Genomic DNA, 27418 nt, shown 5'->3' on the forward strand with positions numbered 1-27418 from the left:
TGCAACTCTGACTCTATTTCTTTGCTTTTTAAGTGAGGGAGAAAGCACTTAGACTCTCTTGCAAGTGTTTATAAGGATCAAGGGGGGATATATATGTGTCCATTATTTAAAAGAAATATAAACATCGGTGAAAGTCAGCTCTTCATTGACAACCACTGATTTTGTTAGGATAACACTTAATATTCAGAAGTTAGAAGCTGTACTATTTATGAACAAAAAGTTCCAAGCCTTAAAAGGACTTTATGAATGTGGGTACAGTGATTCACTACGGAGATAAATAAGTACAAAATCTTTTATAGCCAAGTTCATTTTATTTTATATTTGCATGTACTTGGCAACATGTCTAAATCGATGATGCAACCAAAAGCTGCACCACAATACATCCGACTCTGAGATTTTCCAACCTGAGCAGGTGGAAGATTGAGTCCAGATTCTTACTACTGAAGATTGTTCTGAGTTTTTGTCCATTCAGTGATAGTGCCTTCTGCCTGGAGAAAGTTCCCCTCTTCACGTGTGTTTAATAACAAAAGAATGCTTTCAAATTGAGTCAATTTACAAAACAGCAAACTGTAACATCTCTACAGGCCACACACGCACAAAAAGGCAAACCAAATCTATAGAAATAATCCTAAGTCATTAGCTGGCTCTGCGTTGAAACTGTTTGAAGAAACATTGCCGGAGGTACAACGTAACTTTAAAACAGAAGATGGCAGGATGAAAAAAAAATAAAGAAAAAAAAGTACTGTGATTGATGTAGATAGGTATATAATTCTCAAAAGAGACATTTTAGAACAGGACATTGGCCTTAGGACTTATTTGCTGGTAAACTCCTTTTCTCAAATACAGAATTAAATATTATTTGCAATTTAACCTTCTGTGTAATGAAAAATAGAGCAATGTATAAAGAAGAAATCTAACTTATTGTCTCCCATTCTTTGAAAATTGAAAACTCCTACCAAAGTATTTTTTAGTGAGCAAAATCATAGTGAATGGAATTTAAATATTACCATTTCTTTATTTAAATGTTTTATATAGGGCTTGTTATGCTTACAAACATAATTTGGGAAACAAGGTTGCTTAAAACTGTGATTTATTTAGTGTGTTTCTACGCATCTTACTTAAAATTCATTGACTTTATTTGAAGAGTCAGAGCTTAAAATGTGGTGGTTCAGATCTAGGACAAAAATAGATGGATAAAAGCACCAATAAACTTTATTCAGTCCATTATTCAGCATTAATCTTACAAACAGAATATGAGACTATTTATTCTATGTAAATTCAAAATGACCTAAAAAGTCTAAGTATAAACTATACTTCTGCTTCCACCTGAAAAAAAATTTTAATAGGATTTCAAAACTACTACAAAATAATGCAGTAACATCTAGCCGTATGTCTTCAGGTTTTGATAAAGTGTTTGGCTAACTAATCTTACACAGTAATATGAATATTACATAAAACTTTTGTTTGATCAAATGAAATTTTACTTTCTGATTTCATGTAAATAGGAATTAAAATGTGAACTAATGTATTGTTTTGATCATGTTGAACAATAACTAATCATATGTTAGGCCAACTTCATTCCAGATTAGTGCACTTATGAAATTATTAAATTCTATGAACGTGGCTTTGGTCATTTGATCTACTATTGATTTGACTAAAAGTAAACTGACCTGTTTATAGAAGTTTCTCTCTCCCCAGAGAACATTCTTTGAAAAATGAAAATTTTTATAATTAAATATTTTATTTTCAACCTTTAGAAGAGACAAAATTCATTCAAATAAGAATTATACAACCCTATAGCAATAAGTATTCTCATATAAACACAGTATTCTCAAGAGGGTATGAAAGGGAAGATGTCTTAAAAATTATGGTGATTTAATTTTATTTTGCCCTAGAATGACATTCTCTTGAGTATTTGTGAAAATGAAGATGAATATGCAGGGATACATTCGGTTGATTTTGTGCCAGATGGCCAGTTGCAGAGGCTGAACTAAGCTGAACTGATTGATTCGTTTTTGCCATATTGCATGCTGGCGTTTACCACAGTTCACATCATTCAAGTTGTAACATATTTGGTAGGTTTGGGTTTTTTTTTCTTTATTGTAGTATAGTCAGTTTACAATGTTGTGTCAATTTCTGGTGTACAGCATAATGTTTCAGTCATACATATGCATACATATATTTGTTTTCATATTCTTCTTCATTATAGGTTAGTACAAGATATTGAATATAGTTCCCTGTGCTGTGCAGAAGAAACTTGTTTATCTATTTTGTATGTAGTAGTTAGTATCTTCAAATCTTATGCTCCCAATTTATCCCTTCCCATCCCCCCTTTCCCCCAGTAACCAGTCTGTGAGTCTGTTTCTGTTTTGTAAATAAGTTCACTTATGTCTATTTTTTTTTTAAGATTTCACATATAAGTGATATCATATGGTATTTTTCTTTCTCTTTTTCACTACTTCACTTAGAATAACGATCTCCAGGTCCATCCATGTTACTGCAAATGGCATTATTTTATTATTTTTTATGGCTGAGTAGTATTCCATTGTAGAAATATACCACAGATTCTTTATTCAGTCATCTGTTGATGGACATTTAGGTTGTTTCCATGTCTTGGCTATTGTAAATAGTGCTGCTACGAATGTTGGGGTGCATGTAATCTTTTCAAGTTAGAGTTCCCTTTGGATATATGCCCAGAAGTGGGATTCCTGGATCATATGGTTTAGAAAAAAACAAAAAACCTCTTGGAATGACCTCTTCTTGAAAATACATCTTTTTCTTTGTTCTATCAAATGGAAAATTCTGCTAAATAGTTTCTTAAACTTAACTTTCATAGAAAGAAATTTTATGCTTTCAGTGTACTATTTTGTGTGCATAATTACTCATTTTGAGTGATAAATATTTAAAGTAAGTAAAAACAATCACCTGTTTAAATGTGGAGGGGGAAATCTACAGTAGGTCATAATTATAATTCAAATTAGTAAATCCTTAGTAACTTTAAAGGGAAATAGAAGACTAAGTTCCTACCTTCAAAGTGCTTGCATACTAACAGAGAGGAAAAGGCAGGTGCCAAGACTATTTTAAGACTGATGTTGTTTAAGTACTTCAATACACATATTAGACATAATTTCCAGGCAATCTATAGAAAAGCATAGTGATTGAAAAGTGAAGCTGCATATCACCAGGGTCCAGAATAGACTCGTCCATTAGAAGAACACCCTGTTAGCCTCTTGGGCTATTTTGGCAATTCCTCATTGATTGTGAGTCTTCTCTGATTTTTCCATCATTAATCTACTTATTTGAAAGGAAAGAGAGACAGAGAGAAGTATGCAGTATCCAAAAGCTGGGGTTCAGGAGTCACACACCACCTCTTCTCTTTGCTTTACTTTCCAGGGTCTCGACTTCCAGGGTCTAGTGTGTGTAGGCTTTGAATATGAGCTATTTTATAGTGACTGATAATTTAAGAAGCAAACAGTGGCAGAAGCAGTTACCAAAACCCTGAAGAAGAAAAAAAGTCACAGAAGGACCATTGACCTGGGGTGATTGATGCTATGTATGTTTCATTCATAGGCATTAAACTGAAAGGATTAAATGCATTTTCAAAAGTTTAGTCTCATTTTTAACATACATGGATCAGCGTACAATGCAATAAGTGTTTAAAGAATTGTACATTTAGTATAGTTTTTAAAAATTTTTCCAAGAGTAAGATGTTATCGGTACTAACCCTAAACAAACATTTGGAAAAAAAAAAACAATGAAAAAGCAGAAGAATAATCATCATTCATAATCCTCACAAATAACAATTTTACATGTTCCAGTTACAACCAAGAACTTTGAATCTTTGAATTCTAAAATATTTGGGGAGAAATATAATATGGAAAACACTTTTCAAAGGAAAAAAAATCTCAAATTATCTCTGGGCATGAGGTATCAAGTTTTGAATTTTTATCCTCCACAGAAATTTTAGAGAACATCATAGGAAAACGAAAGGGATTATCTCAAGGTGCATAAGGCCAAATTCTAATCTGTTTTAGTTCTCATTTATATGTTTATCAAGGTTGTGTAATATCTTCGGTGAATGATGGGTGGGTGAAAAATTTAATAAGGAAACAGATTTTATTGTGAAAAGAGGACTAAAAATGGCATTACCTAAGAAATGAAATTTGGCCTTTATTATTTGAGTTGAGAGAGAAAAACTTGTTAAATTATTCTGAGAAATTAGTTTTTTTCATCATCTAAAACTTGAGACTGACTGAATATATAAATTTCCACTCTGCCCCAAATTCCCGTGACATCCATGTTACCTCGAGTGATTTGGTGAATCAGGCAGAGCAGCCAGGACTGCAGGCTTGAGGATTGAAGGAGATTAAAGCCGTGAACCTACAGTACTTTTATTGACCTAGGTCCCCACATTAACCTGATCTGATCCTGTAATTACTATGAATAGAATAGGGCTTACAGTTCTCCATAATAACACGCCATGCTTTTTTATTCTATAAAGAGATTTTCTATTCAGGTTCTTTACTCCTTTTCAGATTTACAGATTTGTAGCGAGAAAGAATGTGCGTGGCTTTGCTGACACACCAGGAGAGAAAGATACCTAATGTTCAGGGGCAGTCAGTGACATAGTGCAACGTGTCCACACTTTTTTTTTTTAACTTAACTTACTTGAAAGTTTTGTCTCATTTTTCCAATTATCCAATTTTTCTCCTGGTCTTTAGTATTAAAAATTGAGTTACAAACATTGTTAATTATGAAGGCAGACTTGTCTTACACTTAGAGAATGGTTAAAATGCCATCATTTCATGGTATTCTTCTGATTTTAAGTTTTAGAGTGCATACGTTTGAAATTATATTGAAAACCATTACCTACTTCAACCTATTCAGAATGATATATAGTCAGAAAGATCACACATATGAGTGATACACAATGCTATAATTAATATTCAGTATTTTCTTTCAATTTAGAAAAACAGCTGCAGCCAGCTGATAAGGTATATTATGAGAATAAGGTAATACCTGCCTATTAATAATTACGATTTCAGGTAATCAAAAAACAGTGATGTAATCCTTTTACTCTTAAAAATAGATTAAAGTCTATCAGTAGTTGACTGAGTTAGGAATTAAAACACAAACAGTAGTCAGTATTAGGAGCTGGCAATTTAGATTATCATGAAGTCTTTTAAAATATTGTAAAGTCAGAATTCTACTTCTGCATTTATAGCTTTTAATTTTCATTGCAGTTGTGCACAGTTTCAAAAGCACATCTTCAGCATTCAGGAGTGATAAATGTGCTTTGGAGTGAGTGAGGGAGTGAGGGTAGGCGAGGGAATGAAACAATGGCTGTGTGAGTCTAGGGAAGAGGAGAAATGAACTCACTGGAGAACTAGTTTTACAGGCGTTTCCTCCACCTCAAGTAAAAATATATTTTGTAAGATTTCTATGAATATTATATTTGTCAAAATAATTATCTTTCTGAAGTGTCAGCATGAGTCATTCTTTTCCAGAAGAATAAATAAAATCAACCGATTAAGAGAATAAATTTTAGTGAAATTTTTTGAACAAATATTTAAAAGTCAGGTATGTTCAAGAAAAAATATGAGCTACAAAATAGAGTAATACTTTGACAGTTATGGGATATTAGATGGATGGTATAAATTCTTTTCTTTTTAAAGTTCCTGTTTAGAGCAATTAACACAAGTAGAATATAGCATTTAATATGAGAACTTTGTTTTAAAATCTTTTATCATAATTTTCTCATCCTTCCAAATAGAGGGATTATTATAAGTCAATTTGATTAGTCTGTCAAAAGCCTCTTCCTTTGTTGCATTTTACTGAGAGTGTGAATAATCTATACCATGCTTTTAAGAAGTAAGAATTTGAAATTAGGCAGGTTAATAGTTTGCCAAACAAACTCATTTTGCTGGTATTCGTTGTGAGAACTATTTTGCTTTAAAAGTGTCATGTGCATACAATCTATTTAACAGTAGGATTCTTTGATGATATTTTGGTATTTGAGGTTTTACCACTGATGGAATATTGATAATATAACCAATGACATTGTGAAAATATTTCAGGCTTAAAAAATACAAATTAGCAATTAGTGACTTTAAAAAGTATGTGAATGTATATTATACTTTGCAATAGTGTATCCTTGGTAAGGGAGGCACCGTGAAATCCCACCCTTTTGGTAGCTATTTTTACCATTAGAATGAAAAAGCATTTGGAAACAGTAGGATAGTTTTCATCTGTAGGATTAAAAAGAATCTGAACAGAAAAATGGATTCATATCATCTTCTTTTTGGGGTACGAAACCTAGAGAAATATATAGCAGTTGATTTATTATAAGTGGGTTGAATTTTCTCTCCTGGTGGGCTTTTCAAACCTTTAGTTACTGTTCTTATCCTTGCTGTGTGAATATCATTTTTATATCACTTTTTGTTAAAAGGAATTTCCCCTGAAAGCCCACAAAAGTAGCCTGGAATGTGATTATCCTCTTTCCATGAAAATTCTGATGGGTTTGGGTCAGTCTTACACCTCTGTTCACTGATTTAATTTGCACCAGTCTCTATCATCAGGGCATTGTTCATGAATGAGAGTGGGCATTATAGTCTTTAGGACCAGAAAGGATTTCCTCTGTAAAACACAAAAGGACCAAAATGACAGTTCTAGGAAACCATGCTATTAGACAAGGCTACAAGATTTTGGTGAATTTTTATGGTTACCGTAGATAAGATAAACATGTTCCCTCTGCATCTTGGGAAGATTTAGTTGATAGAGAGGGCAGAGGAAAACAAGTGTTTTTTGTTTGTTTGTTTGTTTGTTTTTTCCTTTTTGAAAAATAACCTTCCCAAGTACTTTGGGCTGTTTGATTTTTAAAATTTGTTAAATCATTTGAATTATCTCTGGTCCAAACCAATTTGTCTTAAGCTAGAATGTGATGATGGCTTTGAAGCTGAACATCAGCATAAACAAGTAATATATTTTTAAATGCAATTACTATTGTGTTTTACTGCCATGAATGCAGGTTTGTAAACAATAAATCATATTTTGTATAATCACTCCCAGAGTCAATTACAATAATGTTTGGTTGGAATATAGACTATGAGTTCTAATAAGCTTAACTCCGATCTTAGAGGTGATACTGACAGTAGGCAGAGATTTTACAATTTTTGTTTTAGAAGAGCAGCAGCTTTTGAATGCTTACTTCTTTACAGCTGTAAATAAACAAATGTGTACTCTGATTTAGTAATCTAAAATATGACACTACAGTTTGCTTTAAAATAGGGAAGCTTTGTGCTATTGTAAACTGGTTTGTATCTTCCTACTGCTAAGACTTATACTACAATTATTTTAATTTATAACATTGCCCTCTTGGCAGTAACTTTAGCAGATCTGACATTAAAGATTGTAAAAGTGGGCTATCCGCTGAGCAATTTTCTTCCCAAATAGAAACTAAAGCAGTGAGATTCATAAACATATGTTCAGAAAGCTAAATCTTATAAGTTATTTAGCTTTTTATTAAAGGTTATTAAAATGACTTGAATTTTAAAATTTTTTTCTATGTACGAATACTGTACATTTTTATTTCACTGTACATTAGTATTTCAGAGTTGACTACTGGAATTACAAGAATGGAGTTTAATGCCTACAGAGCTTTTTTTTTTTTTTTAATTGCCATGATTTTCTTTTCTTTCTTTTCTTTTTTCTTTTTTTGGAAACATATATTACAGAGATTGCACTGGGTAAGGTTTATATACTTAGGACCTTTTTTTTAATTAAAATATAGGTCTGTTGGGAAAGGGAAACATTTAAAAACATTGTTTTTTCCTTGGTAGAAAATCTTACGACTTCTGTTCAAAAGAAAGATATTAAACCAGATTAGTAGGTAAAACACAACACTGCCTGACTAGTTTGAATGCAAGTAAAACTAAAATTGAATTAATGATAAGGATACACAGCAAACACAATGAAAAATTAATTGAATTCAAGAAAGTCTTTCTTTAACATTAGTATTGACTGTTGCTTTGTATTACTTATGCAGAATTAATGGTGGGCTCTGCTACTACGTTCTAGATAATTCTCCTCTTTCGGTTTGATAAGCATGTTGAGAGCACAAATAATAGTTGTGTTTTGGGGTAAAATTCTTGGCTGTGGGATATAAGCAAAGCTTCTGTTTTTCCAGCTTTTCATATTTCTTTTACGGGGCATCAAACAGGTATGCTGGGTCTTGGAAGACAAAGCATATGGCTTTTTTTCCCCCTGACGTCAGTTACATTTATTATATCATTTCAGAACGACTTACACCAAACTTTTCTGTTGATTTATATGTAATTTTGTGTATATATGCATGTGTGCATATATGTATCTAAATTAGCTGTAGATTTCTAAGGAGTACCTTTACCTGAGAAAGTTTACAGTAGCTATATGTCATCTCCCTATTTAAACAAGTCTAATGATTATTAGTAGCATAGTATATGAAATGGGGGCTCTGATCATGATTTTAAAAAGACTACAACTAGTTACAACTTACTGATCACTTACTCCATGTCGTGTACTTTTCATACTTTTACTCCTAAATGGTAGCTGTTATGATCCTAATTTTATAGGGGAGATTAAGGCTCAGAAAGGTTAAGTGACTTGCCAAATGTAAGGCCACCAGTAAATGTGACTTTTTAATCCCTGTCCATTTGATTCTGCTTGGCCTCTTTATCCCAGCGTTTGTATACAAAATTTAAAGTTTACAAAGCATCCTGGCATAAAGGAGTCCAAGCTCACAAGAGCTAATAAAACAAAAAATTTCTAAAATGCTTAAAAAAAATAAATGAATATGATGACATTTGGGAGGTAGTTCCATACCTGATAGGCTGACAAAGATAAATGCGTATTATTTTACCTTTTATAGAAAGGCTCTGAAAAGGCTGCCAGACTCACATGCTTTATTCAACGGAAGTGGCCTGTTGGGTGTGTGTTTCAAATCTAGTTTTCTATTTGCAAATCAGAACCAAGGACTGGATAACGTATGACTAAATAATATTAGTAAGGAGATATTAAGGGATCTTTTCTTGATTTTTTCCTCCTAAAAATCCACACAACTTCATCTGTACATGTAAATTATCTGGTGGATTTAACACAGGTAGATGCTGCATGTTGTTGGCAATTTTTGGAGTTCTTTTATTTTCTACCAAAATACTTCTCCCTCCTAATTTTTCCAATCAATGAAATATCTTTATATTGTTTTATTTAATACTATTTTTAAGTTATATAGTTATTAAAAGATTTTAAATGTGAACAATTTTGTTTTTGCAATATGCTCTTTGGAATAGAATGAGAAAAGTGTTTTGTTTTGTTTTGTTTTTGCAAATAATTTTCATTTTTTTGCTTTTTGGTTAGTATTCCAAAAATACAGCGCTGATAGTAAATGTAATCTATATTTAACAGTGCTGGGAGAAAAATTCACTGTGCCAGCCCTTAACACACAAACGTGCTATGAAACTCCTTTATTTCCAACCTGGCCATTCTATCAGCTGTCAGGGAATGGGTGGGCTGGGGGAAGGGAATTTAATCACCAAATCACCCCAAATTTTCATTGTAAGCCACATGAGTAAAGTGGCTGAGGGCTCCAGGTCCAAAGTATAATAAACCAAATTATTCTAAACGAATTGTAGGATTTCATACTTTCAGTAACAATAGCAAATGACTGTGCTTTCCTAGTAGTTCATTCAAAGTAGTAATAGAAAAATGAACACACCCCAGATAGATGCTGGATACAGTCCTGTATCAGAAGATAACAGTTTATGGTTGTATATAACATTACTTTTGTAGTACTCTTGCCAAAAGTGTTTAACCTAAACCTAACTGGTTAAAAAAAAAAACTAGCAGAAATTTCAGTTGGGGAGTACTTAAATGACTGACATGGGTTCTTGAAAAATTTCAGTGCATTCAAGACAAACGCTGAGGAGGTGTTCTAAATTAAAGGTGACCAAAGAGATGGAGATGTGGATGCAATATATAGTCTGTATTTCTTGACTGGCTTCCAGACATCCCACCCATCAACCGAATATGGTATGAAGAATCTTATCAAGACAACTGGAGAAAGTTTACATGTGGATTTTATTGTAGATAATGCTAATGTAACAGTGTTAAATTGGTTGGGTGTGAATGGTGTTGTGGTTTATGAAGTGCATTGCTCTTGCTCTTTGGGGGTACATGCTGAAGTAGTTAGGGGAGAAATGTTTGTAGTTTAAGTTCACATGGTTCAGTGTAGGAAAGTGTATTTTAGGTTGCAACAGGGTACTGCCACTATTCAGCAATGCTTGACCAAGAGAAAGCAGATGTGGCAAAAAATGGTAACAACTGTTGAATTAAGTGAGGGATATATGGCTACTTGTTACACTAGTTCAAATTTTCTATAACTATGAAAATTTTCAAATTAGAGAAACGATTACATTTTTGTCTTATTTTGATGAGATATAAAAATAACTTCGTTGAAACTGACATACTATTCACTGTACACAGCTACCTCCTATTCTTCAACACAAATAAAAACTTCTCATTCTCAGTCACGGGGAAATAGTACTCAAGTTATCCCAATAATTGCTTCACAGATTCATGTCACTTTTACAGAAAGTGGCATTTACGGCTCGTTCATCAGAAAACCACTTTGAAGTGCATTTTGTATCTCCAACTATAGATATAATCCTTTCCTATATTAATTGGGATGTATTCTATCATTATAGAACCCCAAGACCCATCAGGCTTTGATTAGTTTTGCAATGGCAAACTGAAGTCCTAATCTTACTTTGAAATTGTGCAAACTGAAAATGTTGTTAAAGTGCCTTTATGATACAAATTGAAATGTAGTATCTTCCAGGTTAGTATAAAATTTATTGAGAAGTGATCAATATTTAAAACAATCCAATATGATTTTACGTTTCTTATTATCTCAAAGTCCTGGTTTTACATCTTGCTGGGTAAGTTTGGTACTTGAGTGTGGATTCTCTGCCCTGTCCTCCAATAAAATGCAAACTGTAGTGAATAGGTCCTAGGTACCAGCCTGCAGGACAGCCAGAGATGCCCTGTTGTATGTATCAGATTGGGGATTTGTTTTGTGGTGATTACCCTTTCTGATTTGAAGATTGCATGACAAGGGGCCATTAAAGCAAAGGGCAAGGAATTCAATTTCTTGATGTTGCTTTTTCTTGGACAGACTTTAAAAACAGGTCACTTAATGTTATCGGGATTTGTGTATTACAGCAGCACCTGCTAACGCTGCTATGCTCAAGGGTCTATCAGTGCTCTCATTTGCAGGGTTTGTAGACTGTATCTTGATTCTCTAAAGCTAAGTAAGCCTCCATCCAAGTGGCTGTGAACGAGGTCTGCAGGAGGATGCATATTTTCATAGCATACTGCAATTAAAAAATGAATGTTTGCTTTAATATATGCTAAGAGGTGAAAAATGAAAACATCAGATTAACAAAATCATCCTAACATTGGATAACTCAACATTTGGTTCTTTTTAAAAAGGTCTATGAATTGTGCAATTAGGTATCTACTTAAAGATCCATTAAAATGGTAATTATAAGTTTCTGAAATTTTTGTGTGTGTTATATTTTAATCATGAACGTATTAATATGCTACCTTTTAGCTATTGTTAAATTTCACCTTTTAAATGTGTCTAAGTAAAGCTTTTTAGAATGGGCAATTATACTTTATTATCATGTGCTATTTTTCTAATATAAAGATAATGCCACTAATACTTTATGTATGTATCTATGTGGATATCTATCTATCTATATATGCCTGCATACACACAGAGAAATTTTGTATATAATCATTTCATTCAAGAAATAGCTTCCCTGATATGTCTGGAAATAAGCTTCTAAGTGGCATGTAATAAAAAAATAGTAATGATTGTTTTCTACATGAATATTAAGCTGCATTTGACACTTAATACCACCTATGCTTATCTTAAAGTTTTACGAAGGGCTTCATTTTAACACAGCTCCATGTCAGCAATTTATATTTAAGAGCAGAAGTATATTTGCTAAATCTTTCATTTTGTGGGTTCATGATTATTTTTAAAAATCCAAAAGTTGAAAATAAAAAAGGTGGCCATTCTATATTGTAGAGCAAAAACTCTGTGCTGCCACTTGAATCTAATTAAATACAATGAAAACCACTTACCTGCTTGTCTGCTAGAGAGTATTATGTCATATAAATTAGAAAGCAAATGGTTACACTGCCCTGAAGTAAAACACTGATTTTCAGTGATGATCCTTATCTTTCTATGAAGAAGTATTGCATCTCCAAATAAGACACTGAAACATTAGAAGAGTAGTAGACGATGATTATTATTTTGGTGATGTTAAACCTATATTTGCAAAAATGTGGCCAACTAATGTTATATTGTAAATGATTTCTAAGTTATAATCTTGTGCCTGTGCATTGAAAGATCCTGTCTTTTATGGAGTAAATTTATCGGTTACTGTGGTACCAGAGATTCTTGCAATATCCAGGCTCATGAGGGTTAGATTAACAATTGGTTTGAAAGAAGTACCAGCGACGACTTTCCTACTGTCTCTGTTCTTGCATTTCCTTTTTAAGGGCTTTGATTTTGGGATCACATGCTGTAATATTTAAGCTTGATGGGATGGGTTAAGGATAAAGGCTTAAGATGGCTTAACTGGCATTTCTGCTTACATTTTAAAGACTCGGATCAGTGTCATTGGAGGCATCTTTGTGGTCTATCCTGACACAACTGAAAATATTAGAAATGCAGATGGAACTTTGGGAGTGGGCCATGCTTTACGTATTAGGTTAATTTATATTTTGGCCAAGTTTCTTGCTTCACACAAAGGTTTCTACAGGCATTGATTTTTTTTTTTCCCTGTTGACATTAAATGAGAAAGCAAAAAAATTTTTTTCCAGAAAGCCAACAGTTTTCGACATAAATGAGTTCAGACTTAATTTTAATGGAAGTGAAACATAGTCAATAGAGGCAAATTAAAACCATATAATTTTGTAATCTTAGTTTAGCTATAATTGCAGCAATAAAACAGTGGAAAGAATAATTGTGGAACATATGTTTGTGAGTGACATTATCTAGGTGACTTCCCCTTTACGGCAATGTGCGGTCCTATTTGTTTCCCCTCCCTATGTATTGGAATGACAAACCTGCAAGCCTGGAGTTAATGCTGATTGCAGCAGCTGCTTACACATGGAGTCTCCATAGCAACGTGAAGGTTGCCATGCAACCATATTCTTTTAGGGACAGTGAAAATGCCCAAAGGCTTACTAAAAATACATGGGGAAAAAAAAATCTGAAATTTTCGTACTACTTTTAGTGGTTATAAAGAACTATGATACAAGTTGAAAGCGCAGGTCAAGCAAATAAAAACCCAGCCCTGACCTTTCAAAAATTGCTTGCTGTTGCCTGAAATCTCAAGCTTTATTCACAGAGATGACTTTTGATCGATTGTAAAATTGGTAGCTTATGCTAGGCAGCCCTTGAAGACGGGAAGATTCAGTATGGTGCTATTGGTATTCCTCGTGGGGTTAAAGGTCAGGAGAAAGTCATCAATGCAATATTGATTGGTGGGGCTGAAAAATGCCCATGTTTACACCTTCTCACTGCTTAGGGTTGCGTCCCGAACCTTAAGTAGACTCATGCAGCCTCTGAGCGTGCTCTGGAACAAACCATTCCATCAGCAAATGTGACATCACTTCAGTCAGCTCAGCTGTTTCTGCGGCTTTCTATAAATAGCTAGATAAAAAATTGAAGACTACTTGCAGGGCATTTAGCCAACCAATCTGCTTATCCGAATCATTTAAGATAGGTTACGATTCTGGTTTTAAAATCTTGTTAGTATCCATGTTTTTCACTGTAAATTGTTATTTTAATTGTAGAATCTTTGGGTATACATCTAAATATGCTTATGTATAGGTACCTTTGTTATAACTTGATTCTTTAAAAAGGCAACCCTTTAAAAAAATTAAATAGATATTGGCCAGCATCTAACAGGGTAGACTATAGCCTAATATCCAATCATGCATGTTCATACACATATAGATTTCTTATTTATTATTTTAGAAACAAAAATTTAGTGAATAAATAATATATCAGGCAAGATGACCATCTTCAAATTATAATATCGTAGTTTTTAAAAATCAGCTGATGTAATAACAAAGAGATGAATACTTGAAAAGCATAAAGAATTTATATACATCTTCTTTAATCGCAATTTCACATTAATCCATCCTATTCTAACATTCTTCTGTGCAATTTTCTCAAAGATAGTTACATTGTTATATTTTTGAATAAATCAGTTTTTCTACAAATATTCTGAAATAGCAAACTGTTTACATTAGATTAATACTAACACTGCAATATTTTGTGATGGAGGCATTTCTTAATTTTCCATAGATTTTATACCAGTAAAGATGATAGCAAGTTACCTGGGTCATAGTAATAGAGAATTTCTCTACTTTAAAAATCAGCAAAACAGACTTCCTTGAAACCTTGTGGATAGCCTGTTTATAGTGTAGCAAAATACGCGGTTAGCTCACTTAATCTAGAGGACCAAATGGATGCTTTGTTTCCAAGACTTCATCTATCCAGACTGACCTAAAATGTGAATATACATGTATAGACAGACAGAAAGTAGACTAACACTGCCATCAGTTTGAAGCATCCTTAAGAGCAACACAGAACACGTATGTAGTAAGAAAATCTCCATCTACATACCAACTCATCTCTTACTGCTCGTAGGGTTTTTGTTTTTTGTGTTTTTTTGTCTTTTTTACCTTGCTACTAGCAGTTTGTGTTTTTAAAATACCTTCATCCCCTCTCTAGGAAAGATTATGGTGGGCAGTATAAATTTTATCCAAACCTACCCTTTTCTTAAAATAACCATCACAGGTATCCTAGGGCTATTAACATGCTTATTCTGTTCCGTATTCCTCTTTAATTGACAATTCATAAAGACAATATAGAAAATGATGTTAATGACTGAGTTGAGAGCTAGATTTGCTTTTTAATAAAGATTTACTTTATTGTGTAAACAGATAATACCTAGAACCAGACAAAATTAATCTATAGTCTAGTAATTTGAAATGAAAAAAATTTGAAATATCATTATAAAATTAAATATAGAAAACATTTAATAAATATTAGATTTGACACCAAGTTATCTAAACACAGCTAATACTTAAAAAATCAGAAGTATTCGAATGGGCTTTATTTAAGCATGTATATGTAAGCTGTGCAGTAAGCAGTATAAACGATCTATAGAGCAGGGTTTTGGTTTATACGCCACAGTGTTGCTGCTTCTTAAACTGCAGATATAAATGGAAATATGAGATAGGAGGCAAGCTTCAAAAAGTTAAATTAGTATTGTTACATCCTGTCTCCCCCACTGTAGTATTTAAAAGCATGAGGGAAGAGTGTCCTCGTTTTAAGACTATTTTCTTTCTGACGGCTATTTGCTGTGCATTCAAACTGTACATTTATATTTTATTTTACTCTGGTTTGGTTTTAAATGTGAGTCTTTTCCAGGGAGCAGTTTTGGATTTGCATTCCAAGGCCTTGTTTATGTTCTCAAACAAATTTAGGAAAATAGGTGAACTATTTTCACTTGGTTTGATGGACAAGCCTCTTTCAAAATATGTGCAAAAATGTTCTGGCTTTTTAAGATTATTATAAAATTTTTTTTAAAAGAGCCATCCTAAAGTAGTGAAATAAGTTTCATTTTATTTGAAAATTGAATAGAATAAGAATGTATAATTCTGGTTATAGCTTTATTTAATTTATCTCAAAATACCCCTGCATGTTCATGTATGCCTAAACGTAACACCAGAGCCAAAACTGCACTTAATTTTTGAGCATCTGTTCTATGTGCTCTCAAAAGATTTTAAAGTAAGCATTTAGTAGCTTGGAAAGAAAAATTGTTAATAGCAAAAGGATAACTTTTTATTAAAATATAGTAAAAATGCATTTTAAAAATAATTATGTGATCCTATTTGAGGTCAGTATATATCAGGGCTTTATCAACACTCTACAAAAAATCAAAATTGAAAAAAACTTTTTAGCTTTTTTTAATGACAGTGAACCATTAAATCTCATGAGTAATGTTGAAAAAAGCCGGATTCTGCATAGATTGCTCTTTACCCAGGATGCACTTCTGTCTGCAAGATTCTGAATAGAGACACACCTGCTAGCTAGCTGATAACACTCTGGGGTCATTTCATTGAGGAAACTGTCAGCCAGGAGGTACTTAAAATAAAGCCACAGACAAAATCATGACCTGCACTGTTGAGTCTAAAAAGGTGTAAAAGCAGGAAGGAAATGTAGATAAATGCACATTCCTTTGTACCATAACAAAACTTTTACATGTAAATTCAACTGAATAGGGAAGAATGGGGAAGAATGTTTCTCTCTACAGTAGAAACAAATTAGATTGTTCAGCTGCACATTTGGCGCTCAGCCAGAGGAGTCGTGTGCCATGCTTGTTTGCCTACCAGTGCTGCTTAGATTGGCAAATGCCCATGCAGTCTGAAGAGGGCAGGCGGATGACTGGATGCCTGCCAGGAAGTGTGTGGGACTGATGCCACTGCTGGACTCCATAGCCTGGTAGGAATGGGGAGTACAAAGGCATTCAATAATCTGAATGTCCCTTTGCTTCAAGAGAGTGGTGCCAGGCAGCATTTAATGAGAGATTGCTTTGTTACGAAGTCCTCAACATCAAGTGGGCTGGTGAGCTCATTAACCTGACTGCAGCAAATAAAAAAGGCACACTCAGAAGACTCCCATGATAGCCTACTCAATGGTGTAAGAGCCCTTTTGCTTCCTTTATGGTGATCCATTAGCAAGCAGCAGTGTAAACACCATAAAGCAAGCCAGGTTTCTGATTGTTCAACTAAAGTCTGTTTCCCCTTGGGGATTATACCACCAGTTGATACAGGATTTTTCCTCTTAAGGTTTCTGTCTACTCTATAATGACCTTCTTTGCAACGAAGGATTTTGGGGGTTGCTCCTAAGAGCATAGCTCCAGTTAAGGAAACATGAAGAGTTCAGGTGTCTGAAAGAAGGTAATGATGTAGGACATACAGAGAAACAAACTACAAAGTGGAGCGATCCCAAGGGAGAATCTTGCCGAGCACTTCTGAAGCCCAAAATGGTGAACACATTACGTTACTTTTCTATGTTCTCTTTATTTTTAGCTTTCATGGGGTTTTACATTTATACCGGAGGTAGGCCACCCCTGCAGTTAGGAGACCGTTAGTTCACTGAGCATCTGTCTCTGAGTGCGGCTCTGGCTCTCTGGGGACTGCATTACTCTGCAAAGGCTCTCCAGCAAGGACTCAGTTCTCCTCCATTTGAAACGTATTTGGTTGGCTGTGCAAAAATTCGACTTAGAGCATCTAAACAGAATGCTATAGAATAATTTTTTTTAACTGTCAAACTAGAAAGGAAAGGAAGACCCAAAAGAAAACACAAAATATTTCAACATTACGTCTTTAGAAATCTAAAGGCCATCTGTTACTTTGTTATGTGTCCAATTACTAATCTGGGGATGTCAGACTAGGGGGAGTGTATGACTTTCGGGTATGGAATGGGAAGTAAAAATCCTGTTACTTTCAGGTCACCAGTTCAAATCCAGGGCTAGTAACTCATGAGTGCTGGCCACTGTTTTCTGGATGATATTTGATGGTTAAGCTAGAATGAGTTAATCGTCTTGGTCTTGTTTTCAGTTGACATATATCTTCGGTAATCAAAATTACTACCTATATTTGCAATATAATCTGGACATAGATGTTATTATTTTTGTTTTTTCCATAATCATTTTAGAAAAAGGATCAAGTCTGTGATGGAATCATGTGTGAGACTGTTCTGGCACTTTGTTAATTAAAAAAAATAGAATATATAAAAAATTTTAAAAAATAGAATCCATCAATTTGACTTGTGCATATTTTTGAGTGAAAGATGATGCCACGACTAGGGGACTGAATGAAAAATAAAGAAATACTGAAAATGTCTTATGTTAATAGCACTGAATCTGTTCATTTGACCATATAAAGCAAAAGCAGCTCTGTACCTTGGTTTCCCAATTTATGTAGAGAATAAATTTTTTAAAAGAAGGTTATTACCTTATATATGAATTCCTGAAAAACTAATTAGTGTTTGACCTATATATCTGTATCTATTTCTATAGATAGGATAGATTCATATATATGTTTCTATTCCTATAGACACAAATATAGATATATTCCTATAGATAAATATATAGATATCCATGTATATATTCATATATGCATATCTGTATCTATACATATATCTATATGTATACGTAGATGTATATATAGAGAGAAAGGCCAAGTTAAAAATATGGACGACTTTACTTTGAACTGGCGGTTTGTTCTACTCAAAATGGGAAGCATATAATGAAAAAAGTACCCTTTGTTGGCATATGGGAAATAGATTGGTAAAGGATGGTTAGACCACTAAAATATCAGAAAGACTTAATAAATGTTTTAGAGTTTTTTTTTTTTTTCCTGCATGGTGAATTTTTGGAGAGGAAACACCATCATTTATTTTTGTCTTGTTCATCTTTGTTTTCCTCGTTGTACTTCTCATAGTGCTTTACATAAATAAATTTTAAAATTTCTTTAATTTATTGCATAAAGATTTTGAAGTAGGGAGCTAGAATTGCTTAGAAGAAAAAGCAAAGGTTTTGAAGTAAGGTAGCCTTGGTTATAACTCCAACTTCTCCGTTCACGAGCTGCGTATCCTTGGACAGGTTACTTGACTTCTCTTGGCCCGGTGTTTCTCATGCATAAAGTAGGCAGGAATGCTTGCCTCCTGGAAGGTTCAGACCCAATATCTGAAAAGTAACTTGAACACTGCTGGTATAGAGTAGGTGGTATTGTTACTGCTATTTCAGTAATATTGCTATTTTGAGCTTTTATTCTCCATCCTGTGTTTATTGAAAATCTAACATCCCACGCTCATTTTATTAAGCCATGTCCAGCGATCTCCATTTGCTATATTATATTTCCTGCTGCTATCAGCAGTGGCAACAGAGTCATTTAGAATTATAAAAAGAATTATGCCCTATTTCTTACAAAAACTAACCAGGAGACTTGATGCTTATTGATCAACCCTCCCTTGGCAATGTAAATAACTGAAAAATCTAAGAAAAAGGTATGTCCTCTTTTAAACTCCACAGTATGCCCTATACAGGGAGCTAGATAGCAGTGTCTTCTTATTTTCAAAGCAGTTCAAAAATAGCATTGACTCCTTAGGTATTGTAAACTACGGAAGTGGGCCACAGGTGGATGGATGTTCCACTAGGAGGCAGCACAATGTCGTGAGAAGGTCTAGTACTTTGAGGTCAGGGAAGACCTGGGTTCAAATTAGCCCAGTCACTGACTAGCTGGGTGTGACTTGAACCAGGTCATTTTACCCCCTCAAGCCTCCTTTTTTAAATCCCAGGAGTGGATGGAAGGCTTTCTTTGCAGATTATTGTGAAGATGTGTGCAATAACAACGTACACGGCAGGGTGCACGTGAGGCATTAGACGATTGCGGCTTACGTGAGAGCTTAGCGCCAGAGCCGCCCATCAAGCCGGTGCTCTGAGCACCGGCAGGGGCGCTAGAGAGCTGCCAGGCGGCTCGGAGCGCAGGCCATGAAATAGCGGCCGAAGCTGTGATTCCGCCGATGGCTGGGGGCGTCAGAGGGGAACAGGTGGGAGTAGTGTGGAGTGGGGAAAAGAAGCAGATATTTCCTCCTGACCTTAAGCTGAGTCAAGGAGAAACTGTAGTGGTTTTGTTGTGCAGTGGAACTTCAAAAAGACAGCTTAGGGACAACAGAATAAACCTAGACCTATTTCTCAGGACATGAAGTGATCTCTGCTAAGAACCATCGTCTCGTGGTTAGGCTGCTGCCTTAATCTCTTTATGGGCTTCCTTTAATTCATTCTTGCCCTCTCTTAAATCCCTTTTCCATGCTGAAGCTGGATTTTTTCCTTCCCCAAAACATATATTGCCACCTTAATTTCCTTCCCTTGGTGTACTTATCTGAGTCTCCTGACCTGGCTCACACTTCTTTGGTGATATCCGTGGGCAAGGGGAACATTCAAAGGGGAAAATGCCACAGTTAGTAGAGTCGAAGACAGTTAACAAAATGCCACCACGTGAGTGAATTCCGTTGTCTTTCTGTCTAAGTTTGTTTATTTAGTGATAGTGAACAAGCTAATGTTCTGCACAAAAACCAAAGTTCCCAGGATCCCAGGCCCTATGGATTCATCTGTGTTTATCACTGAAGTCGTTCCCTTTTCATAATCTCACTTTTTGTTCTTTACTCAAAGCCCTTATATCTCCACCTCCCTCCCCTGAATGTGACTCTCACATGATCACATGTTACTCTGCCTCTGATGATTAGTTACTGCACTTGCATATGTGTTTGCCCATTATAATATTATTGGCTTGAGGAGCAGATCATGTAAAAGAAGTTACCAGGAGGGACGCTGTGCAGTTCTTTTTAGCAGGGATCTTTTCTCAACTTGGAGCTGCCGTTTTTGTGATTGCAAGAATACAGTCTTTTCCTTTTTTAGCTTACCTTACTAATGCCTTCACGTATTTTATGCACCAAAAAAAGAATGTTCTCCTAAATGCACTATTAGTTGTTATAGTTCTACTAACATTATACACAAATATTGCCAATCACTAAGGAACCATATGATTGCATCTTTACAAACTATCCATACAAACATATATAAGGTCAATTTAGTGTCCCAATTTGTCATAAGTACTTGACATGTTATGCTATTTGTCTCTAAATACATTTTTTAGAAAGTAACCTATATACCTACTGATTCGTGTATAATTCAACCATAAACTATCTGGTGATGGCTCTCCATGCTTTGTGTGCTAACAGAGTCTCTCAGCCAATGAGAGCTGGTGTGGCAATCTGGGCTGGCCTTGCTCTCCCAGCCAATGAGCATCATTGTACCATACTGCAAATGCTCTCAATTTGTCTCTCTTTTTACCATTATTATATATTTCTGTAAGTAATTTTGACTCAGGTTGGATGGCTGCCAGAAAATGTGATGGACCTGCTCATCTCCTCCAAATCAAGCAAAGGATATATTGGTAAACATAAAAATTAATTTTTGCAAGTGACTGAAGGAGCTTAATGAAATGGTAGGGAGAGCTGGATAAAGATCACAGGCAATTAGGGACTAGTGCTCTGGCTTTATAAAGGGTGTCAGTGACAGCAACACAGCGTGGAAGTACTGACCAGCCATCACATAAACTGCAGTTGCAAGCACATATGGCTGGAGACATGCCATGGTTTCAGGAGATTTGAAGAGGATGAGTGGCTCTCTCCCTCTGTCTATCTAGATGACGCTGAGAGCATATCCATCTGTAAGGATGATTCAGTTATTGCTGATTCAGTCCTTCTATTTGTAGAAATGCATCTACTATGCTAAATAGGATACCCTTTGTGTGCCAAGTTAGTTCTTAGCCTAATAGGCTTCTCCTCTGGTCCAGGAATAGTTTCTTTTTCAGATCAATACTAACCATTTGCCTTCAGTGGTTCCCCAATCCTCTGACGATGGGCTTGGGGCCATGCATCATTTGTTTCCTGTATATAAATCCAGATTTATCCTCACACTGTGCCCTTTTGAAGGTGCCATTCTTTCTATCTGTTCCTTCACTGAACTTTCAGACAAGCCAGGTTTCCATGCAATATGCCCCCACACTGTTAACCTTTCCTTCATTTGCTTGCCACAGCTTACAATTCTTTATGGCAGTATGTTGTGATATAATCACATAAGAGCAGGAATTACTTGTGTCCCCTGACTCCCCAGACAGCCCAGCAGCTAACATGGTACCCTTGGTCCACTGTAGCACCCAATTACCATTCGTGTAGTGACTGAATGGACTCGAAGTCACTTTCCAGTTTCATTTCCCACTACCCTCCCATTTCCCTACGCTCTTTATTTTCCAGTTATCTTAATGTCAATATGCTATTCCCCAAACACGTCATGTGCTTTCACATTTATCTGCCTACGTTTATCATCTCTCTTCAGTCTGGAATGTATTTTACGCTTATTGAAATTGTGCTCGCAGCTTAAATACCTTGTTCTCAGATATTCATTTTCTAGTCCCCCCACTAAAAATTTGTTATTTCTTTCTGAGGACTTCTACAATGTTTAATTTTATCTTTGGCTCCCCCTCCCCCCTTTTTTACTTTAACCATACTGCATGCTCTTTGTCTTAGTCACTTTGGCTGCTATAACAAAGAAACAGACTGGGTGGCTTAAACAGCACACAGCTATTTCTCACAGTTCTGGAGGCTGAAAGTCTGAGCTCACGGAGCCAGCACGGGCAGTTTTGGTGGGGACCTTCTTCCTGGTTTACAGCTGGTGCCTTTTTTCTGTATCTTTATATGACTGAGACTGAGGGCTCTGGCCTCTTTCTCTTCTTATGAGGACACATTTCTCTTTGGGGACTTATGACCTCATATAAACCTAATCACCTCCCAGAGGCCCCACCTCCTAAAACTATCTGACTGGAGGTTAGGGTTTCTACCTATACGTTTTGGGGGAACACAAACATCTACTCCATAACCCTCTTAGAGGGCCAAAATTTTGCAAATGTTCTTTGTTCCTCCACTGATTTTTCCTGGCACTTAGACACTAACCTTGCACACAGATTGTATGTACCTTATAAATGTTTCTTGGTTTTTTAATTGAATTGAGATGTACCAAAAAGTGCATTTTCTAGCTCTTCAGGAAGCTGGTCCCAGGTAGGGAAGGTGCTGAGACACGGCAGCACCTTGAGAGGGTGGTATTGGCAGAGAGGACCACGTGCAGGGTGCCTGGTGAGAGAAGGGAGGTGAGGTGGTGTGGAGGCTATCTGGAGAGGCTGTGCTTACGAGGCGCAGGGTGACATCTGAGCAGCCTTTGTAGGGGCTTCGGAGGTGAGACAGGTGAGGCACTCGGCTCATGTGGCTTAGTGCAGATCAGTGCTTTACGTAACCTCTGTTTTCCTCTTCAGGAAAACCTACCACAAAGGTCTATGTTATTCTTCAAATTTCTGGATTTGAATTTGTGGGCTTGGGGAGTGGTTGATGGTGGCAAGATATGAGTCTCAAGACAGTTTGCTATTTGTAGACTAAGTAATATGAAATGCTGAAAAGAAGAGGTAAAAAGAGGCGGGGAGGCACAGAGAGGCTGGGCAGACACCAGGAGAAAGGTCCCTTTAACCCTTTTTGTTAAGCAATTCATTTTTTGCCCTCATATCCTTTTGTTATTTTGTATTTTTACAGTGGTCCCCAAATTATTCAGTCCTTAAAGAACTTACTGTGACATTTGATGCAGTCACTGGCACGTTAAAAGGTCATTTATGGTCTATGTGAAATTACACTATGTGAAATGACATCTCAAGCCCTGACGGGCTAAAGAAAAACTATACTGATTTGGGATTAAGAATGAATTTAGGGCAACGGGTGTGATGCGAACTCCCATGGTTCACGGAATACAGTAAACCATTAGAGAATAAGAATGAAGTTAATTGCTGATGTCAGTTGAATAGGGACGTGGAAACAAAGGGAATCAAATTATTTATTTGTATGTTTTCAAGTGTCTGCATACAGAGTCACAAGATTCTAGGGTTGCAAGACCAGAAGAAATAATTTAACTGGATCTGTCAAAGTCAGTCTGATTAACAAAGATACTGAGGGAAGAAAATACTACATTTCACTGTGCCCTATTTTTTTTAAACAACCTTTATTAGAAAAAGAATCGTTTTTATGTATAATATGGGTTTATCATCGTTCAACTATTTTGATTTTAATCTGAAGAGTTACCTGGCAGAAAGCAGGAGACGTTTTAAGATCCTTTCTCCCATTGAGTTAGGCCTGGCTGCCTTCATTCATAGGAAATTGCTTCTCATTCTCCTAAGAAAATTCCTATTGGATAGAAACAAATCTCTCCCTTCTTCTCTCTTTTTTAAAACTATTTTTTATTGAAGTATGGTCAGTTTACAATGTTGCATCAATTTCTGGGGTATAGCATAATATTTCCGTCCTATGTAAATATATATATATGTATATTCCTTTTCATATCCTTTTTCATTATAGGTTACTACAGGATATTGAATATTGTTCCTTGTGCTGTGCAGTAGAAATTTGTTGTTTATCTACATTGTTGGTGGGAATGTAGTTTGGTGCAGCCATGATGGAAAACAGAATGGAGATTACCTTAAAAAACTAAAAAATCATCTTGTGGTAGCTCATGGTGAAAAATAATATGAAAATGAATATATGTATATTCATGTATGACTAAAAAATTGTGCTGAACACCAGAAATTGACACAACATTGTAAACTGACTATAACTCAATTGAAAAAAAGAAAAAAAACAACTAAAAATCGACTGTCTCCTCTTCCCTTGACCTCACAGGTAACTTCAACTCAGCCCTGCCTCCCACAGGTACATTTGGGAAACTGAACCCGAGAGGGTGAGAAATGTCAGACCTGTGGCTTGTTGTGACTCTACTTTCTATGTGTCTTCTTCTCTCTGAAATAAATGGTGGTACTGTGGATACAAAGGTCCAGAAAGTCACGTAGTTCTCTTGTATACATCTTGAGGAATAGTAATTTCTTCTTCATTTAATACATTTATGTTAGAATTCAGTTATTCAAGTTATCCCGGCCTTTTCTTTTCTAGACTAAGTAATCTATGATTTCTAAACTTTTTTTTTTGGTAGGTCCTTGACTGCAGTGCCTCTCTCCAGCCATCATCATTCACGATAAAGCCTCTTTTCCCCTCGGTACATACTCACTGAGCACATCCAGGCGTGAGCAGAGCCGTCAGCAAGGGGCAGAACTTGTGCCTTCTTGAAGCTTGCTTTCCGAGGGGCCCGTGCTGCCCTGAGTGATGGGAGAGCCTAAAAAGTGTGTGAGACCCAACTCCTCCCCTCTAAGAAATGTTGCTCTAGCGGGATGGGAAGGAAAGCATCAACGTTTCAGGTCCCGTGCAATGTGCTTTCACAAAAGGTATGTCATTTAATCTTCACAACCCCCTTCACGTTGTGTTGTTATTGTCTCCATTTTTGTGGAGGGAGCTGAGTTTCAGTGAAATTAAGTGACTTCCCAAACATAACGTAGGTAGATGGAATCAGGACTGGAATGAGGGTTTATTTCACTCCAAAGCTCTAACTTTTTTTAAAAACTAAAATTACTATATAGAGTCATGCAAGGCACCATCATACAAGCTGCCACATGGCAGCTGCACTCTCGCAGGGCCTCTCCAACTTTAATGTGCATGTGAATCACCTAGGGGTTCTTTTTTTCCCCTTGAATTCAGAATTGGACTCAGCAGGTCCAGGATGCCGCCCACAATGCTGCAGTTTAACTAGCTCCAAGGGGATGCTGCTGGTCCAGGGAGCACGCTTTGTGTAGCAAGGGGCGATAGGGACACGGAGGTGAGAGAAGCAGTTCAGGAGTGGAAAGTGCCTCATAGAAGAGGCCACCTTTGGAAGGGTCTTTGAAGGACAGGAAGGATTTCACAAGGCAGAGATGGCGAGGAAACGGTGGAGCGAGCACTTCAGGTAGCAGAAAAGCATGAGTCAAAGCATGAAGTTCAGAAAAGTAAATGCAAAGGATGTTGTGGAATGGTTAAAAAGTACAGGTAATACACAAGAGCGTGATGGGTAGTTACACACTGGAGCACAGCTATTCAGCACATGCTGGAGCTTCTTGATATGAGGCCAAGGGTCATTAAATTAATTCTAAATGCAAAAGGAATCCATCAGAGACTTTTGAGTGTGACAGAGGTATGAACAAGGTATTACCTTAAGAAATCGAATCTGACAATGTTGGGTAGGAGGCAAGGAAAAGGCAATGAATTAGAATATTTTGCAATGATTTAAATATTAAGTGATAAAACCTTCAACTTCACTGATAACAGGGGAAACACAAAGGAATCAACCAATGTCAATATTGATAGTACTTTGCAACCACTTAATTTAATTGGTAAGAGTATGGAAAGAGTCAACGATGAATCTGAATTTACCACCCATGTTATTAGTAGACCAACAGTAACAAACTTAGGACACAGAGAATTAGTTGGCTAGAGAAAAAAAAATACGCCTACTATATCGTCTGTCCCCCAAATCTGTTGCCCGTCCGCTGGGTCCATTCTTACAGAGGCTGTCTTTGGTGCCCATCCCCAGCAGGTAGGTGTTTGAATTGACTCCAGAGTGAGGATTTGTGGTGAATGTGGCAAACTGACATTTGGTGGTAAATAGTTTATGGTGGAGTGTGATGTCTGTGCAAGATAGGAGGAGATGTGATACTGGAGGCTACGAAGGATGAGAGACTGGAAAAGAGTAGAGGATCTAAATGTATTTTATGTCTTAGTGAGTTGTGAGCCAAAGAAGTGAAAGTGAGGGACTGAGAAAACAGGAGGATGTAAGTTGTGACCTGAGTGTAAAATAGGGGAGTGAAATATTCCAGAGGTGAGACAGACACAAGGGGTAGCAAAATCCAGAGTTACCGCAGAAGTGCATGACATACCGGGATGAGGGAAGAAGGTCATTTCTATCTTGTAAATGAACAAAAATGTCTCAGAAAAGGTGAGCAAGAGTTTGGGAGATAAGTTAAGTCAAGGAGTTTTGAGGCTGTAAAGTTGAATGTATCATCTACACAAATGCTAGAATTGACTGGGATAATGACAAGAATTAGAGAAGAGAGAATCCAACTAAAGATCATTCAGAACTTATCACAAAGTTAATGCTCTTGGCTCAGTAAGACATATCTCTTTTGTGTTATATGAAGGAAGAGAAAATCTGAAATTTATGAAGTGAAATAGGGGAATGCTGTAGCAAAATGAACGATGAAGTGCTTCTGTAGGTGGAATCTTGTCATTGGAACAGTTCTGAAAATTTACCAAGCCTGTTTTCCCAAAGATAATGTTGGTGCATATGCATTGTTTAGACCAAGGACTGAAAAGCTTATTCTGTAAAGGGCCAGGTTGCAAATAAGTACTTTGTGAGACATACAATCAGTAACAATTGCTCAGTTCCACTATTTTGACATAAAGGTAGCCAAAGACAGTACAGAAATGAATGAGTGTGACTGTATTCCAATAAAACTTTATTTCCTTACAAAGCAGGCAGTAGACTGGATTTGGCATTCAGGCTGCATTTAGTCACCCCTTGGTCTAGATACTTCTCTAAAGGATGAACTTTCCAATATCATCTTGATTTGGAAGACCCAACCCTGCGCAGGTGCAATAATAGATTGCTCAATGATTCCTGCATTCATTACCGTATCGTTCAGTTCCTAATCTCCAGCACCATGGCTAAAGTTCTACCAGAATCATCTCCTGTCCACTTATCCGCCGTGC

The 27418-nt window shown here is 36.0% G+C and overlaps 1 long non-coding RNA gene across 3 annotated transcripts in view; it reads left to right on the top strand.

Moving 5' to 3' along the window:
* LOC140690260 (uncharacterized) overlaps positions 1-27418 on the top strand; it is a 263766-nt gene that overhangs the window by 59499 nt on the left and 176849 nt on the right. For 2 of the 3 annotated variants that reach the window (XR_012065471.1, XR_012065472.1), the window contains exon 3: positions 24777-25065. This is a non-coding gene — a long non-coding RNA (uncharacterized lncRNA). The remainder of the gene's footprint in view (positions 1-24776; positions 25066-27418) is intronic. The other variant, XR_012065473.1, reaches the window with a different exon arrangement.

Source organism: Vicugna pacos, chromosome 29 (genome assembly GCF_048564905.1).
Source record: "Vicugna pacos chromosome 29, VicPac4, whole genome shotgun sequence".
In the NCBI taxonomy this organism is placed as follows: Eukaryota; Metazoa; Chordata; class Mammalia; order Artiodactyla; family Camelidae; genus Vicugna; species Vicugna pacos.